The 19,381-nt window shown below is 35.4% G+C and overlaps 1 protein-coding gene across 1 annotated transcript in view; it reads left to right on the top strand.

The window, feature by feature from the left end:
• LOC127411315 (exocyst complex component 5-like) overlaps positions 1–19,381 on the top strand; it is a 327,593-nt gene that overhangs the window by 132,883 nt on the left and 175,329 nt on the right. The gene's annotated exons all lie outside the window — the stretch shown is intronic.

The following is a 19,381-nucleotide window of genomic DNA, read 5'->3' as shown; positions in this document are numbered from 1 at the left end:
TTTAATTAAACCAACATTAAAAGGTTCAATTTAAAAAAAGAAGGAAACAATTATATATATATATATATATATATATATATATATATATATATATATATATATATATATAATTATTATTATCATTATTATTATTATTATTATTTTCAATCGAAAAAACACGTCACATAACAGCAAATCCAATAGCTCCTCTAATTTCTAATTTGATTTAAACAGCTGCGCTAACTCGTACAGTCCTCTATGGCTAAATGGAAAACTTTCACAAGAAGTCCCGTCGGTAACGGAAAGGGTGGGGAGCGAGTTGATGACTTTACGGTTACCGTCGGCTCCAGGGGAAATTCTATTGTAAGGATCTGACATGAGCATCAGCACATAATTGCACTAGTTTACTGTGAGCCAGAATCGAATCTTTAAAGTTTCTTTATGCGAGCAGTGGAACATTCAATTATCGTCCCTGACATTGCCAAATAATCTCCTTTTCATTCACATCGTCACTAAAAGACACAATCGTCGTTAAGAATGGCTTGAAATAATCGAAACATTTAGATAGCTGATAGGAATCTTCGATCGCCTCGAGTCGAAAATTGGCATGTCGTTGTAACGAAATGAAGCGTACTAAATTGATGCTGTATGTTTGAAACGTTCTCATTCTCAATCTGAGCTGTTTTATCCTGAACAGTTTCTCGTCTGTTTCCCACGAAATCTCCCTTCATTTTGTATACTCTTAAAAGGATGCTAAACTCATGAATAAAACGCAAAATATACATTTTAAATTATGAATACATTATACATTAATAATGAAAATAAATTATTTATCAATATAAAAATGTACTTTAGACGTTGTTGCACCACACAACACACATTATATATATATATATATATATATATATATATATATATATATATATATATATATATATATATATATATATTAGCCCATTTTGAAGGTTTACCATTTTAATTTCATAACAAAATTATATCAAATTAAATTGTGAAATGTTTAACTAAATTAAATTAATCAAACTTAAAATATGTATTTTGTTATTTTTTATTAAAGATTACTTAATTCATTTTCATGAATTTTGTTATAAAATTGAAATGCGTAAATCTTAAAATATTTTTTTAAGGGCAGTCATTGCAGCCTATGTACAGTAGAAGTATACAAATAAATCGACCTAGAAGTTTACAGTGATCGATAAAAATAAAATGAAAGTAAAACTATAAACTGAACGATAACTGCAAATTCAATTATAGCTACTTGAGTAAAAATACACGTGAAATGTCTTTATGAGACAGCGTCACGTGATATTCGAATAATATTATATTCTGCACAATATCTGACCGATCCTGTAAACTCTTCGTTGTGAAAAAGGAAAGGTAGATTTCAATGAATTATTATTCTTTTTTTTTAGTCAAATAATATTTTGTACTTAGCAATATAATATAATATAATATAATATAATATAATATAATATAATATAATATAATATACTAATATTTAAGCCATGATCTTTTTTTACATATTTTAATGTATAAACAGATTTAAAGGAACTGAGTCGATTTTCAAAGAAAATAACCTATTTGACAAGAAACTGATGTAACTCTATTTACATCCAATTTCTAGGTTCAATTTCAAATGTTTTACTCATATTCGCCAATTAATGATTAAGAACAAATTGGCAAATTAATTATTCTGTTACAAGACAAGATTGCAACAACTGATGTTCTCCAGGTTGTCATAATGAACTCATTGTAAATTAAAAATGAACCATACAATCTTCGGGACATGCAACAAAATGTAACACAATAAACACAACATAGCACTACATTATTAAAGCCCACCACACAAGCACAACAGATGCAGAGTGCATTGGAAAAAGTGAATGCATCTGAAATAAACAGAAGCCTTCATATATTTCAACTGTTCAGTGACCAACGTGTTTAAATAGCAGAATAAATGTGTAACAAAAATAAGATTAAGAATAAATCATGGAGAGACATGCTTCTCGGATCTAAAACGGGGTTTCAGGAGTTGTTGTATTGGCCTTTCAAATCATCGCTTAAAAGTTGCTGATATCTTGAATTATTTCGGCAATAAAGTATAGGCGACATTCAGGCTGACAGAAAAAAAGCACGAAATCTGGGTGAAAATCCAAATGAATTTTCTTTATACCCCGATGATATGATCTGGTCATTCAGTACACAGTGTCAGGTGGGGAACCCGCACATAATTTAACCGCACACTTTTTCATACAATGATTCAGGCTACGGGTTATTACAGTAATCCACATCTTGTCATAGTTCTCATCGCCATTAAAACAGGCGTACACTGTGCCTGTAACCACTTGGGTTAAGTAGGTCAATTACGACAGTTACTACCATTGTGGCGAGACAGAAGTGCCAGTTGCAACGACAGTTAATTGAATTTTGATCTACAGTAAAGCGAAACTGTACGCCATTGCCACCCACCCCAACACTCAGGAGGTCAAGCAACCAGAAATATCTTATAACAGGTCAAACAGATGCATGCTCTTTCTTGATTTCCGAAACGGCTCTCATCATCGCCAATAGTTTACCACTTTAGCTAATGCTCTTTAAAACATGTGTTTGTTTGTTTTTATGCAAAGCAAGACTTTCGATTGCACAATATGAAAATTAGTTCTCATATGGATATAAGCGTATATAAGTGGAAAAAGTTTTCTGCGATATTTTTGCACAATTCACATGCAGCTAACTTTGCCACCAGCTATAATAGCAATAAAACAGGATTCTTTTATTTGTTTATTTTTTACATCGGCTATACCAACATCGACATATATTATATATGAATATATGAACACATTGTCAGATTTCTAAGTGAGCTAAAATTTGCACATCTCTTAGTTAAGTTTTTTTATTTTATTTATTTATTTTTTTTGTAAGGAGAAATTTTAAGAACCAAACTTGTTTACAGCCTGGCTACAGTGGGGTTATAAACCAGTTTCTTCCGCCCCACACTTTATTTACCGATAAACAGGACGTGAAGTAGGCCTGCTACAGCGCACAAGGTACTGACTTTTTAACATTTTAACAATTCTGTTCCAGTCTGTTTCGTATGTGTACAGGCATGCTCTGGCGCACAGTAGGATGCTCTCAGTGGGTTGAAACTTTGAATTTGGGGTTGTTTTAATAATAGTGCACAAGTCACTGAAAGATCGGACGCCTTGACGTTCACGAGCAAAACCAAGGGCCCCCATTCCTGCAGAGCGCATGTTTCTTTTTTAATTACGGGCAACGCAGCACTCAAGTAACATATGGGACGGGCTGACGCCGTTCTAATCCGCACCCCGCGTTGGTCGATGTTAGGCTAAACAATGGGCTCTCTTTAACCATTCACGAGCTAGAGGCTTCTTATGCGCACAGGTTACCTCGGTGTTTGGGACAGCAAGAGACAGCCACGGAAGTTTGCTGTTCCGAAGGTCTGTCTACTCTCAGCGCCATAGCAGCCTGTGCGTAAGATGCTTGTTTTGACGCACACAAAACCCCTGTACAGCCCAGGCAATAGTAGTTACAAAAAATAAATAAAACTGAAAACATAAGGGAAATAAACCAGAGCACAAAGAAATTAAGCCACAACACAGCAAAATTAAGCCGCCTACAACACAACTAATTGAACCACAACACAACGGAAAAGCCACAACACAACAAAATCAAGCCACAACATCATGGAGAAGCCACAGCATAACAAAAAAGTCACAGCACAATAAAGTTAAGGCTCAACACAATGGAAAAGCCACAACAATCAAAATTAAAGGGACAGTTCACCCAAAAATGAAAATTCTCTCATAATTTACTCACCCTCATGCCATCCCAGATGTGTATGGCTTTCTGCAGCAGAACACAAACGAAGATTTTTAAAAGAATATCTCAGCTTTGTAGCCCATACAATGCAAGTGAATGCTGATCAGACCTTTGTAGCTCCAAAAATCACATAAAGGAAACATAAAAGTAATCCATAAGACTCCAGTGGTTAAATCCATGTATTCAGAAGCGATATAATAGGTGTGGATGAGAAAAAGATACAAATTTAAGTAATTTCTTTTGCTCTAAATCTCTACTTTCACTTTTACATCTGAAAGTCACATGTGGTGCCTGTTTAGTTTCACTTTCAGATTTGAAAGAGAAAGTTAAAGTAGAGATTTAGAATAAAAAATGACTTAAATATTGATCTGTTTCTCACCCACACCTATTATATCACTTCAGAAGACATGGATTTAACCACTGGAGTCTTATGGATTACTTTTATGTTTCCTTTGTGTGATTTTCAGAGCTGCAAATGTCTGATCACCATGGACCTACATGGAGATATTTTTCTAAAAAATATATATATTTTTTTTCTTTTGGGTGAACTATCCCTTTAAGCCACAACACAATGAAAAAGCCACAGGACATTTAAATTAAACCACAACACAACAATATTAAGCCACTATGCTTAACGAAATTAAGCATAGTCTTTTCTGATAATTTTGTTGCTTTGTGGCTTTATTTCATTGGGTTGTAGCTTTATTTTGTTGTGTTTTCAGCTTTTATTTGCTTTGCTAATTTTGTTGTGTTGTGCACCCCTAGGCCACCGTAGTTAAGCATTACATTTTTGCTTTTTCATGAATTATTTTGTGCTTCATAATTGCTTTACTTTTTAAATTTTGCCAAAAGCCATTAAACAGCCTATAACAGGCCTATAATAATTTGTATAGATAATCTTTTTCTCTGGGGGGAACCGTTAGAGTTAACTAAAGTTAACCAGTCTCCTTGACACACAAAAGCTTGTTAAATAGCCAACAGAGTTTTTGGTTTTTTGTTTTAACCAGATTTTGAACTGTTTGTTGTAGCAGGCTTTAAAGAAATAGAGCTTTCACACATTCACCTTTCAGATGAACTTAAAAGCGTAACATTTTTAAGGTCTACATCCACCCTTAAATCGCTTGCTTTAATAAATGATGATGATGATGATGATGATGATAATCAGGCCATCAAGGCTAATCAATCGAGCCCGGGGTTATCTGTTTTGTCCTGCTTATCCAGTCTAAGCTGACTATGCTTTTAGCACTATTTAAGTTTGTGACATCATCAATGAATCTGATAATCTTGTCAAAGATTAAATTAAAAGGGTTTTGTGCATGTAAAAACAGATTTAGATATTTAAAATGAATTCTATAAAGGGATTGGGTTAAGAGCACTAAAAAGCATGTGATTTTAATTTCTCAGACTGCTCAAATAAATCTGTGGATTTGTGGACATCTGAAACTGATAATAGTATTAACAGCATGACAACTTTAGATGTCTGTTAATGTACAGGCCACACAAACACATGCACACAAAACAGACATTCTGCTGGCTTCCGTCCATTCTCCTTTAATTAATAATGTTAATAATGATTCAAAATATAAATTTTGGACTCTGGATGAGAATCCAGAAGGTGGAAACATACAGTAAAGCATACAGAAAGTGTTCTTACAATACAATCTGAGCTCAGTGGCATGAACCTCAGGCATTGTCACACCAAGCCTTGGTTTCCTATTTGGTCTTTGATCCTGCATTAACTACCACCAAAGTGCAAGTGAACAAGCAAGATTAAACAGAGCAATATTTGGTCATTTGGACTCGTGGCGGAGGAGCAAGAACTAAAACTAAAAAGTATAAGATGATTATGAAGTCTCAACATATGCTGTGCTGAAACTGTGTGTTATAGCAGCGTCTACTGGTCAAGTTAATACCTATTTAGCTAATGCACACCCAAGGTCCGCAGTCAGAGTCCATTTAGGGCCCCCATGAGACTAAAGTTGTGGATTATACTGGATGGCACAGCTACCCAGCATCCAGCCTGTTTCCACTGGTAGGCCTGTAGCCCATTACTGAAAAATCTCCTTAAAGGGACAAATGGAAATACTTTCACAGCGGATTACTGGACTCTAATGGCAATGTTTTTAAATATCCTACATGAACAGACATGGTAAAAGCAAAATGATAATCCCAAACATGGACAAGCATTCCCAGAACTTGACAGTGAAACGGTCAACGGGAATTCAATATTCGTCTAAACTGCCCTACGTGACATAGGCTACATACGTCTATTATGTGTATTTTATGTAGTGCATGTGGTTTATACCACTAACCTGTTGTGCGATCATTCGTTATCATTATTTATGGTTGTCTTTTTGCTTTAGACGCCTTAGACAGAAGCCAACCTGATGAAACACTTTGTAGCCCCCTCTGCCGCGAACCCTCTAGGGTCCATCATTAGCCCAATTAAGCAGGTGCATAGAGGTGGTCTTACCAATCTTTTACACCTTTCCAATGATCTTTCACTCACTCCTAATCTCTCACAAACAAGGTGCACTTGTTAGAAAGAGTAATAGAGACTACAAGTTAATTAGCCGAAAACATGGGATTATTGAGTCTCTGGTGGACTCTGGTTATTGCTAAGCCTGTATATTAGTGGAAAAAAGACAGGAGAAGGTAATCAGGTTTCATTAGTCTGCCAGTCCCTGTCTATTCACATAGTCCATATAGCTATTAAAAATGTTGTGAGTTAATGAACTCTTCATGCTAATGAAAGACTGCTTATCTATTTTATCTAATTCTCTATTATAATTATTTTTGCTTAATCATTCAAAATGTTCATAATCAGATTTGGAAATATTCAACCAAAAAAAGAAGAACGCAACAGTGCTATTATTGCTATTTCGGTGCACTGGAATTAGTATTAACTTTAAATGAGACTATCCAACAGTTCTTTTTTCCCTCTCCCTCATCTTACAGGTCCTTTTTCTAAGCAGGGTAATTAGTCCTCCAAAGACTCCTAATTGTTTGGGGATAAAGAGGTGATTGCTCTCTGGAATACTTCATTATCCTAATCAAAGGTTGGAAAAATCTGAGCACTTGATTGTGCTTGTGAGAGTTCGGTAACCGCTCATTGTGAGTGATGGCACCATTGACCTCTGTGGCACTCAGCCTTGTTTCAGGTACTACTCCTCCTTAAACAGACCTAGTGTCTCCATTATTGAATTGGTAATTCAGATTCAAGAGTTTATGTGACTGCTACCTGTGTTTAGCATTTTGACCATAGTGAAAGGACTTTAGGCCCTATGAGTCTAAGTACCGGTAATATTGAAATTCTTAAATGAATAGGTCATCCAAAAATGAAAATTCTGTTATTATTTACTGTTATTACTCATGTCATTCCATAACAATATGATTTTCTTTCTGCAAAACAGAAAAGGAGATATCTGAAAGGCTGTTCCAAACATGAAGCTGTTATTCACTCTCAAATAAAATAAAATCATTGATCAACTTGTGTTCGACACGTCAATAGCATCAAACCTCATTGGTTCTTTTATCATGACGTTTAGTCACGAGATGCGCAAGAACCAATGAGGTTTGCTGTTATTGATGTGTCACCTTAATTTGATTTGATTTGAAAGTGAATAATTAAAATGTTGGTTTGTTCATCATACAACGAGATCGTATGCCTTCAGAAGACTTTTATTATGCATGAGGTTCATGAACTACTTTTACAACACTTTTAGGTGCTTTTGAAGTGAGTCACTATCAACTGCAATTGTATTGAAATAAGCAAATGGAACAAATATATCCTTTGTGTTCTGCACAAAGTTATAGGGGTTTGGAACGACATGAGGTTGAGTAAATGGTGACAATATTTATTTTTGGGTGAACAATTCCTTTAAAGCCTGTATTTCAAATAAAGTTACTTAAAGGGATAGTTCACTCAAAAATTAAAATTTAATCATTATTTACTCACCCTCATGTTGTTCTAAACCCATATGACTTTCTTTCTTTTCCAGTACACAAAGGAAAGAAAAAAATAAATAAAAAAATGTTCTGCTCACTGATACAATGGCAGTGGATGGTGGCCACCTCTTCAAGCTTCAAAAGGATGCAAAAGTATAATTCAGAAGTCTAATAAATTATTCCATGTGACGCATGCCTTGTTCTGAGGGCAGACGATAAGATTTGGTGAGAAACAAACCGAAATCGTACATATTATATAGTGAATATCTTCACTGATAGTTGCTCTTACACGTTATGTGCATAAGAGCAGCAGTTCAAGCAGCCCCCTCCCACAAGATGGGGCGTTCAAGCAAAAACCCACTTTGTAGTTGCTAAAACCAAACACCACAGAGATATTAACAACAGAGAACACAACACAGTGGCACACAAACCTGAGAACCTTACAAAATATGAACAAAACCTGTCTGAAGAGTTTGAAGTCAAAGAGGAGATGCATTTCTAAGTTCAGCCTTATTTGTATGAACCGAAGTACTCAGAACTGTTGCTCTCGTGCACTCTCATGAACGCGCGCAGGAGAATAACGGTCAGTGAAGATTGTCACTAAATAATAAATTAGATAAAAAATTTGATTCATTCAATTCCTTTACTATATACACACATTCGCTCTTTGTCTTAAACCTGATATGCTGAAAACTACTCCGTTAATGTTTTTACATTCACAATTATGAATGACATACGAATCACGTACTGTAATGACATATTTTCTATTCAAAACGGCAAATGGATTTGCACACTTGGAATTTACAACATTTCAATCCTAAAATAGTAAGCAAATATTGCATGTTCAGTTAGTTACATCTCACATGACACTAACACTCTTAACCTGAACTGCTTGCTGCTGCGGTGGTGGAATAATCTGTGAGGTTCCCGCTTAGCTTCTGATCCTTGAGTACCACCTTTATCGATTTGATCTGGCCATATCTGATTACTGGGGGGACCTGTCCCCCTCAATGTTCATTCTGGTTACACCCTGTCACAGACTAAAAGCTGTTTATTTGTTCAGAGCATAGATACAACAGATGTGGCTTATTTGTCGCATATTTTTCATGAAACACAAACATTACATGAAAAAAAAAAACTGTTACAGATGATTACTTAAGGCAGATTCTCACGAATAAACCTGAGGGAATCTCCACAGAGCGTGTCTGACATGCGGCTGAACGGCTGAAGGGAGGTCGGGTCCTAGTGCCTGCCTAACGCAGCCTCTGTCAGTGTGACCTACTGTATATACAGATGCGACTTATCTTTGTTTCTTTGCTCTCAATAGCGATTTTGACTAAGTGTGACTTTATTTCCGGAAAATATGTTAGTCTGCCAAAAATATGAGATGCAAAACATTTGGAGGTATCCAATGTTCATTAACTGTTTGTTGTATTAAATGCATGTCACATACAACAAAACAATGTAAATACTGTCAAGGACAATCTGATTACTTTAATCATGCTAAAAATTAGCTAATTTCATTGCATTAAAAAACAAAATATCAAACCAAGATGCATCTGCAAACAAAAGATGCTGGAGCTTTTCTCAGAACTAACTTCACTTTGAGTTTTTGTTCACTCTGAGACATTTTTGCTATTACCAACTAGTCCTAAAGTCAGGGCTGCCGATAAGGGGGAACAACTGAACCTTTTGTCCCGGGCCCGGGCTTGAGTGGGGCTCACAGAAAGGCTGTTCCATATTGTAGAGTGCTTCTGAACACGTTCAGTGGGAGACGCAGAGATAACGTTGAGCTTAAAAAGTGTGCCTTCTTTCTTTAAAGGGATAGTTTACCCAAAAAGGATACTTCTCTCATAATTTACTTACCCTCATGCCATCCCTGATGTGTATGGCTTTCTTTCTTCTGAAGAATACAAATTAAGATATTTAGAAGACTATTTCATCTCTGTAGGTCCTCACAATGCAAGTGAATGGTGACCAGAACTCACAAGGTCCAGAAATGACATAAAGCCAGAATAAAAGTAATCCAGAAGACTCCAGTGGTTAAATCCATGTTTTCAGAAGTGATATTATAACTGTGGGTGAGAAACAGATCAAGATTTAAGTAATTTTTTTACTGTAAATCTGCACTGTAACTTTGAATGTGGAAGTGACTTTCACTTTCACATTCAGCAACCTACTGGTTGGGGCTGGCAAAATGTGGAGATTGATAATAAAAAAGGACTTCAATATTGATCTGTTTCTACCCACACCTATCATATCACTTCATAAGATATGGATTTTACCACTGGAGTCGTATTACTTTTATTCTGCCTTAATGAGAACTATTCTGCTTTTTGGACCTCCTGAGTTCTGGTTCTGAGCTGAGATATTCTAAAAATCTTTGTGTTCTGCAGAAGAAAGAAAGTCATACACATCTGGGATGGCATGAGGGTGAGTAAATGATGGAAAAATAATTTTTGTGTGAACTATCCCTCTAACAAAAATGGCACTAGGTTGGATATTTTGTTTTCTAATGCATATTTAAGTGTGGCTGAAGTATCCATAATACTTGTTGGGGACATTGTATTTCTCTTTGAGAGACTACTGTGGCTGTACTAATGCACTTTGTCCCATTGTTAGAACGTAGTAGGTACAAATCCCAATGAGACCAGCCTTATTTCCAAATAAGCCAATCATGGGTTACCTCCTCTTGATCACTTCAGTAGTTCCCATGGCAATGAGGTGCCCATGGGTTCTAGGTTAATCTGCAAAAAAACAGCATGGTCCTCCCCACAGAACATGTACCCTTGGTGATGCCTGTAGCAACAGGCAAAGAGAGCATACAATATCTCAGAATCAGAATTAGCTTTATTTCCAAGTATACTTACACATACAAGGAATTTGTCTTGGTGACAGAAGCTTCAATTGCACAAACAATACAGCAACAAGACAGAAATAATAAGACATGTGGTGGCTCAGTGGTTAAGGCTCTGGGTTACTGACCAGAAGGTCAGTGGTTCAAGCCCCCAGCACTGCCAAGATGCCACTGTTGGGCCCTTGAGCAAGGCTCTTGACCCTATCTGCTCTAGGGATGCTGTATCATGGCTGATCCTGCACTCTGACCCCATCTTAGCTGGGATATGTGAAAAAAATAATTTCACTGTGTATATATACAAAATATATAATGTGTGGAAATAATAAAGGCTTTCTTCTTTTCTGTATTTTCACTGGTGGCCAAAAGTTTGGAATAATGTACAGATTTTGCTCTTATGGAAAGAAATTGGTACTTTTATTCACCAAAGTGGCATTCAACTGATCACAATATATAGTCAGGACATTAATAACGGGAAAAATTACTATTACAATTTGAAAAAAATGTTCAGAACGTCTTAAACTACTTCAAAGTGTTCTCATCAAAAAATCCTCCACGTGCAGCAATGACAGCTTTGCAGATCCTTGGCATTCTAGCTGTCAATTTGTCCAGATACTCAGGTGACATTTCACCCCACACTTCCTGTAGCACTTGCCATAGATGTGGCTGTCTCGTCAGGCACTTCTCACACACCTTACAGTCTAGCTGATCCCACAAAAGCTCAATGTGGTTAAGATCCATAACACTGTTTTCCAATTATCTGTTGTCCAATGTCTGTGTTTCTATGCCCACTCTAACCTTTTCTTTTTGATTTTCTGTTTCAAAAGTGGCTTTTTCTTTGCAATTCTTCCCATAAGGCCTGCACCCCTGAGTCTTCTCTTTACTCTTGTACATGAAACTGGTGTTGAGCGGGTAGAATTCAATGAAGCTGTCAGCTGAGGACATGTGAGGCGTCTATTTCTCAAACTAGAGACTCTGATGTACTTATCCTCTTGTTTAGTTGTACGTCTGGCCTTCCACATCTCTTTCTGTCCTTGTTAGAACCAGTTGTCCTTTGTCTTTGAAGACTGTAATGTACACCTTTGTATGAAATCTTCAGTTTTTGGCAATTTCAAGCATTGCATACCTCAAAACTATGATTGACTGACGAGTTTCTAGAGAAGGCAGTTTCTCCAATTTTGACCTAATATTTATCTTAAGACATGCCAGTCTATTGCATACTGTGGCAACTCAAAAACAAGTTTTGTTTGTTAAGCTTTGTTTAATGAACCAAATCAGCAGTGTTTGATATAATGGCAAGTGATTTTCTAGCTCCAAATTAGCAATTTAGCATGATTACTCAAGGATAAGGTGTTGGAGTGATGGCTGCTGGAAATGGGGCCTGTCTAGATTTGATCAAAAATGACTTTTTTCAAATAGTGATGGTGCTGTTTTTTACATCAGTAATGTCCTGACTATATTTTGTGATCAGTTGAATGCCACTTTGGTGAATTATAGTACCAATTTCCTTCCGAAACAGCAAAATCTGTACATTATTCCAAACTTTTGGCCACCAGTGTGTATATGTATATACAATATACAAATCTGTTATATACAGATGCAAGGGAATGTATGGCAGAAGAGGTAGGGTATGTTGGATAAATATAGACTAAGCTGTGTATTGCACATTAATTATTGCTCAATGGTTCAGTTTTAACTGTTCATGAGATGAATAGCCTGATCAATGCCCAAATGAAAGTGCAAATTTACAGAAGATTTGCATAAAAAATTCCCATGCTTTCGTCCAGGTCGAGATCCGTGGGAAGCATAATGTATGACATGTAAAGCTGGCACTTATGTGTCAGTTGCTAATAAAGGTGCAAGTGATTTAGAAGCACACATTAGCTCTGCCAAGCATAAAGGGTCAGCAAAAGGTGAAAGTTCATCAGGTAAATTAACGGACTACTTTTTGCGACCAGGTAAAATGATCACATTGCTTCATTTTCCATGGCCATTCAAAATAATAGTAATAGTAAATAAAGGTACACTCATGGCATTAAATATTTTATTTTAGTACATGGACATTCATAAGTATGTTGGACATTTTATTTATATATATTAATGTTACGCTAATAGAGTGTCTTTTTCACTGTATTAAAGTTTGCATTCATAGTAACACTGTTTTGAACCCTATTATTCCCATAGCAGGGTAAACACAGGTACAGTTCATCATCATGGTCACATGCTCCACAAAGTTTGACAACCAGAAAGTATCCAAATACTTTATATATACATATATATACATATATATATATATATATATATATATATATATATATATACATATATATATATATATATATATATATTGTTTTATAATTAAAACCTGACAAACTTCATTTTTTGAAGTGTTTTGCTTGAAAAGTGTAAAAATAATTATTTAAAGGTGCAGAGAGGGGTTTCAGTGAAAAAACAGCAGCTGGCAGCAGGAATTGCCTGCCAGTGTCTGTCAGAAGAGTAGGAGGAACCTGCTGCTGGCACCTGCCAGTTATTTGCATCCAAACATAGACAGCAGCCAATCGATAAACTCCTGGAGCAGCCCTATTCAACTGGCGGCCCACGGGCCAGATCTGGCCCGTTTGAAATTTTCAGTGGGGTTATTAATCTAATGTGCAAACATTTTGCATCTATTCGCACTGTTTTTCAAATGTTTTCCTATGTAAACTTGCAATAGCCGAAAATTTCACAACGTCTCTCTGTTTACAGTGTCTAGTGCAAGAGCGGTGCATTTTTTTAGACTCTTTCAGAGGTTGGAAAAAAAACTGTCATCCGTCACTTTGACGGAATGGGAAGATTAAAGAACTAAAATCGTATACGATTGACAAGCGCAAGTTGCAAGAAACAGAAAAGTTCTATTCATTAATTTGGTCAAGAAAACATTAGATTTGAAAAGTCAAAAGTTTAAATTATTGCATTTATAACAAATTTCACTGTAATTGTTCAAAATTTTGTATCAGTCTGATTTACTTTGTTATGGATCAAATATGAAAAGATTTTTTTTACAAGTATTTTCTTTTAAAAATTCTTGCTAGGTAGAAATATTTCTCATGAAAAATATATTTTTATTTTTATATTATGAAAAAATATTATAGGCCTACTATAACACAATATCTGTAGACAGCTTTTGGTTGATAAAATATTTTGGCTTGGCCCACATGCCCTGATGATATATACATTTTTTATTTTTTATTATTTTATCTGGCCTTAAAACTTCATGAAGTTGAAAAGCCCTGTTTAGAGTAATGAATGACAACAGCAAACAAACACAGTTCTCATTGTTAGCAGTAGAAATAATTATAACTTCAACTTGTATGTATAATGAAAATTCGACTTAATATTGTTAGCATTGTTGCTATTATTATTTGTCTTCTATCCTGAATTAGATTATTTGAAATTACAACTGCACTACACAATGTAAAACTGAACCTAAAATTATCGAATGCAGGTTAAATAAATGTCAATGGACAACAACATATTGTCATCAGTCATTCACACAACATTTACAGTATTCCTATTGATGTATGATATAAACTACATAACTAATTCACAGGCGTTTCTGCTCAGTATTACAATATTTAATGGTCTCAGAAAGACATGCAATAGTGATGAAAGGCAAATGTCAAATAAATGTTTTTGATTATTGAAAAAAATATAGTTTTTTGATTTAGGCTTAATTGGGACTTAATTTAACAGGTTTACTTTACTGTATGCTTAAGCTTAATTAGGCTTAATTATACTGTTAAACAAGTACCATTTATGCACAGGGAACAATTTTCTTGGTATAGCACTTACAATTGAGAAGAGCTGTCCGACTCGTGATTCACCGCGTTTTGAATGTGACGTCGCCTCAGCTCCTGAGGGATTATGAGATTGTAAAGTGTCCAGTCAATTTGCACTTCAGAATCTCACAGGAAATAGTAAGTCATCTGGGTACTTTTCGCTTACTGCTTCATGAATACTGTGGATTCGGACATACTACTCCATTGGCATACTGTTTTTGGCATACTATATAGTAGGGAAGTATGGATATTTGGACACAGCACCTTACTGAAGGTGCACTCAGAAACGTTTTGTTGATGTTGTGCTGGCAGGCATCTTGAACTTATACTGACACCTAGGGGTGTGGATGCAACATCGTGTAAAACCAATAGATTTAGGTTACCAGTGCCATTGAAGAAATGTACTATTCACAGTAATCCATGATTTCTTTGTTTCAGTAGCGGCTTGACCACAGATATAGGTGGGGCAGATCTTGCAAAACCTTTTTTTTTTTTATTATTCAATTCTTTCAACTCATTATTAAAAATTTATGAATAATATAACAGAACTGTCTACATGCAATTTACACATTTTCACAATACTAAAACACTAAATGGTTTAATAATAATAATAATAATGTTTTAAATCACAGTAAGTTTTAAGTAGCATATAAGATCACAGTAGAAATGTTACAAATCGCATATGCTTCTGTATACACCACCCTTGCAAAATAAGACCGAAATAGTAAATATGGGAAACAGAACATTTTATTCAGTTTACACAGAGCGAAGGCTTTTTGACATACAATTTTTCGTCACATGATGAATATAATGTTTTATCCCCTACCCTTGTCTTTTGATTTCCAAAAATTAGTTTGGTCTGGTTTGTCAGGTTTAAGTTGTCTGATGGCCAATTTGTCTAGAATGTGCAATAGAAATGACACGCTGTTACACACACATTCATTGGCAGCGCTCACCATGTTTGCAGTCTGTCACACTGCTGGTGCCGTGCACTAATACTAAAGTTACCTTTGGTTTGGTTCTACGTCAGAGGTGGGTAGAGTAGCCAAAACTTTACTCAAGTAAAAGTACAATCACCTTAAAAAAATAATTACTCAAGTAGAAGTAAAAGTAATAATGTTAAAAATGACTCGAGTAAGAAAATATCCAATAAAAAGAATACTCAAGTAGTGAGTAATTAGTTACTTTCACATATAATGTAATGGATGTTTACTCTCCTATATTCCAGTACATGATACACATTTAACATGCATTACAGAATGATTAATAATAATAATAATAATAATAATAATAATAATAATAATAATAATACTATTAATATTATTGTAAATAATGGAAATTGTCATCATTCACCACCATGTTGTTCCAAACCCATATTACTTCTTTCTTCCATGCATCAAATTAAAGGGATAGTTCACCAAAAAATTAAAATGTCTCCATCCCAGATGTGTATGACTTTCTTTTTTCTGCAGAACACAAATGAAGATTTTTAGAAGAACATCTCAGCTCTGTTGGTCCATACAATTCAAATGAATGGTGACCAGAACTTTGAAGCCCAAAAAGCACATAGAGGCAGCATAAAAGTAATTCATACAACTCCAGTGATTTTCAGAAGTAATATGATAGGTGTGGGTGAGAAACAGATAAATATCTATAACTTTATAATATATAAAGTCCTTTTTTTTTTTTTTTACTATTAATTCTCCTCCCTGCCCAGCAGGTGGCAATATACACAACGAATTGAATCACCAAAAACACAAGAAGAAGAATGTCAAAGTGGAGATTTATTAGTAAAAAAGGATTTAAATATTGATCTGTTTCTCACCCATATATCTCATATCCCTTCTGAAGACATAGATTGAACCATTGTCATTTGAATGCCTTTAATGCTGCCTTTATGTGCTTTCTGAGCTTCAAAGTTTTGGTACCCATTCACTTGCATTCTATGAACCAACAGTGCTGAGATATTCTTCTAAAAATCTTTGTGTTCAGCAGAAGAAAAAACACACATCTGGGATGGTATGAGGTTGAGTAAATGATGCAAGAATTTTCAATTTTGGAAAAAATTATTCCTATAAGATTTTAGACAGAATGCTAACCTTAATCGCCATTTACTTTCACAGCATGTTTTTTTTTTTTTTACCTACATATTTTGAAAGGGAATGGTGACTGAGACTGTCAGTCCCTAACATTCTGTCTATTGGGTTCCACAAAATACAGAAAGTTTCACGGGGTTGGAAGAACATGAGAGCAGGGAAATGATGATATTGATTAAAGGCTGAACTATCATGCTTCTCAAATTTGGACGAATCTGACAATTAGATGAGAAGTTTGGAAACCTTTTTCTAGTAATTATTACGGTGAAAAACATGAATAATGTCACACAGTCCCAAGTAATATATAATGTTTAATTAATTAATACACTTAAGCAAGATCATGCTTTATTTATGCCTTCTGTCGTTATTTCACAGCTTTTTACGTCCTGCGTCAGTGACGGTCCAGCATTGTCAGTGTCAATAATTAGTTCTGTACTTAAGGGTAAATTGCATCTTATCTCTGTGTTTGGAAGTTTGTTTTCCATAAGACAAAGCTGCCCGCATCTGTCGAACGCTGTGCACGCGCCTGCCTTGCACGTGCAGAAATGCTCACAATCGCAATAGGCAGGGCAAAACATTTGCACTTAACGCGGATGTTTACAAGGATTTTTACAGTAGGCACTATGCTGCAGCCCTGATATAAAAATTTAAACTTAGAAACTGAGGCCATAAGAGCCAACAGTTACAGATTCACAATGAAAATGAATGAGTATCACCATGACACAGACAAGACCATATTTCCACAATCTCTAAAACTTACTTCACTGTGTTTTCTTAAATTGGAGCTGCAATTTTAATCTTGAATTATATCCTTGTCTTGGTGTAAAATGAAGGCCTTGTGTGGAGTAAAGAAATGTTTGTTTTGCACGCTTGCTATTGTAGTGTTGAACGCGACTTGAGTGACAGCGTTCAGCTGTGAAGTTCCACTGTCATAAATTACGCATTTATTAACACTTATTAAATTAAACCAGTAAAGTAACAACAGGAACGCTATCCATTGTAATGAAAATTAAAACATTTTCATCAGAAATTTACTTGAGTAAGAGTGAAATGTACCCACCATTAAACATACTCATAAAAGTAATTTTTTTCCAAAAAGTTACTCAATTAAATGTAACGGAGTAAATGTAGCATGCTACTACCCACCTCTGCTCTACGTTTATGGGCAGATTAATATCTGCCCAAATGGGTCACAATTAGTCTTTTTCCACCGAAATGGCGATGGTTCTTGTGCCGAGCCTGTGCTCCGCTGGTTCACGGCCGGGGCAGTCTGGAGCCTTGTGTAAACCAGCTGTGCTTTTCCACTGACTTGAGAACTGAATGATGACGTAATGGGCTAAGTGATAGTTTCACGTGGCTACCTCACCTGCCCACAAACAAACATGGCATGTCACAGTGTTTGTATACAGCTTTTACTCTTGTTTTGTGGACAGTGTAATGCAATTCAACATTATTACATTGCTCAACCAGACTGTCATCTATGCTAAAGATGACAGGTAATGTAATTACATAATTTTGTATGAACTATGGCTTAATTTGCTAAATTCTGTAAACTGTAACAGTGGAATAATTATTAACATTATTTCAAAGCAGCTTTACAAAAAAATCATGCATTAACAGAAAATGAAACTGTAAAATATTTATGTGCAGTGCAAGTTATGGTTTAAAATGATAAAACTAAGTAAGTGTTAAAGGCCAGTGTTTAAACAAAGATTTTATATGAACTGTAAGATTAATGACTAATGTCTTTTGAAGTCCATCCTGGATTAACTGCAGAAGTTCACATAGATGCATTGTCCTTTTTCAAGACAAAATAATAGGACAACAGTGTAAGGAAAGCTAACAAAGTTGGCAAATATAATAATTTACTGAGATCAGCAGCAGAGGACACTGACGATTCGGTGTTTATCTCAAGCGTGACTGGCTGAATTTAATGTCCTGGTTAGATAGTAGGCTGGATGGTGTCCAAGTCCAAAACATTGTTGCTCCATCCACTGTCGCTTTTGTTAGGTCCTTCTTACAGTCCCTGCACTCCCTTAAGTGTTTTTCAATTTGTTTATAATTTGGTCAATTGTCTGATTGAAGCCGTCACGCATCATTTCGTGCTGGTTCTTCTAGTAGACGATTTTTGGGATCTCTTTAGTTCATCTCGGATCTCCGTAAAGATCGTATCGCAAGTAGAATACTCGTTTCGTCCGCATTACCTGAACGGTTTTGATGTTTGATAATTTTGTGGGTTTTTGTATTGTTTTTATAGAGTGTGTATATCATAAAGTACTCTTTGCTGCAGACGGTAGCTACTGTTGTTGTTTGGGAAAAATTTGGGACGAAACATTATCCCGCCTTCCACAATTTTTCAAGTGGATGAATATATAGGTGGGACTCTACCCTAACTGCCCATATGGACGAGCTGCTCCTGCTACATTTAGTGAGTCAGAGTATCCAATAACATTTGGTTCCCAAGATAAAATGAGTAGTATTTAGCTGGTCATGTGATCTCAACATGGCAGCCCCCATGACACATCCCTAAAACATTTGTAGAATGTTAAATACATTTTTATTAGGCTACTAATATGATTGAAAAACTTATCCAACATCTGATGAGTGTACATAATTGTAAACATATTTATCAAATTAACTACTCATTTTTTTAGGGGTAAAACTATGTCCCGGTAATGATAAAATTTGGAGCCAATAATCCAGTTGCGCAAATGGGTTTTCTCTAGCAGAGGTTTTGTAAGTTGGTTTCAAACAACTAGTTCAAAACCCTCTTAAATGTGAATATTTTTTGTGAATCCCACCCTCCAAATTAAATTTTAGATCAGCAA

The sequence above is a fragment of the Myxocyprinus asiaticus genome, chromosome 20 (genome assembly GCF_019703515.2).
Source record: "Myxocyprinus asiaticus isolate MX2 ecotype Aquarium Trade chromosome 20, UBuf_Myxa_2, whole genome shotgun sequence".
Taxonomy (NCBI): Eukaryota; Metazoa; Chordata; class Actinopteri; order Cypriniformes; family Catostomidae; genus Myxocyprinus; species Myxocyprinus asiaticus.
The sequence above is the reverse complement of the archived record's forward strand: the minus strand, read 5'-3'. Positions and strand labels throughout refer to the sequence as shown.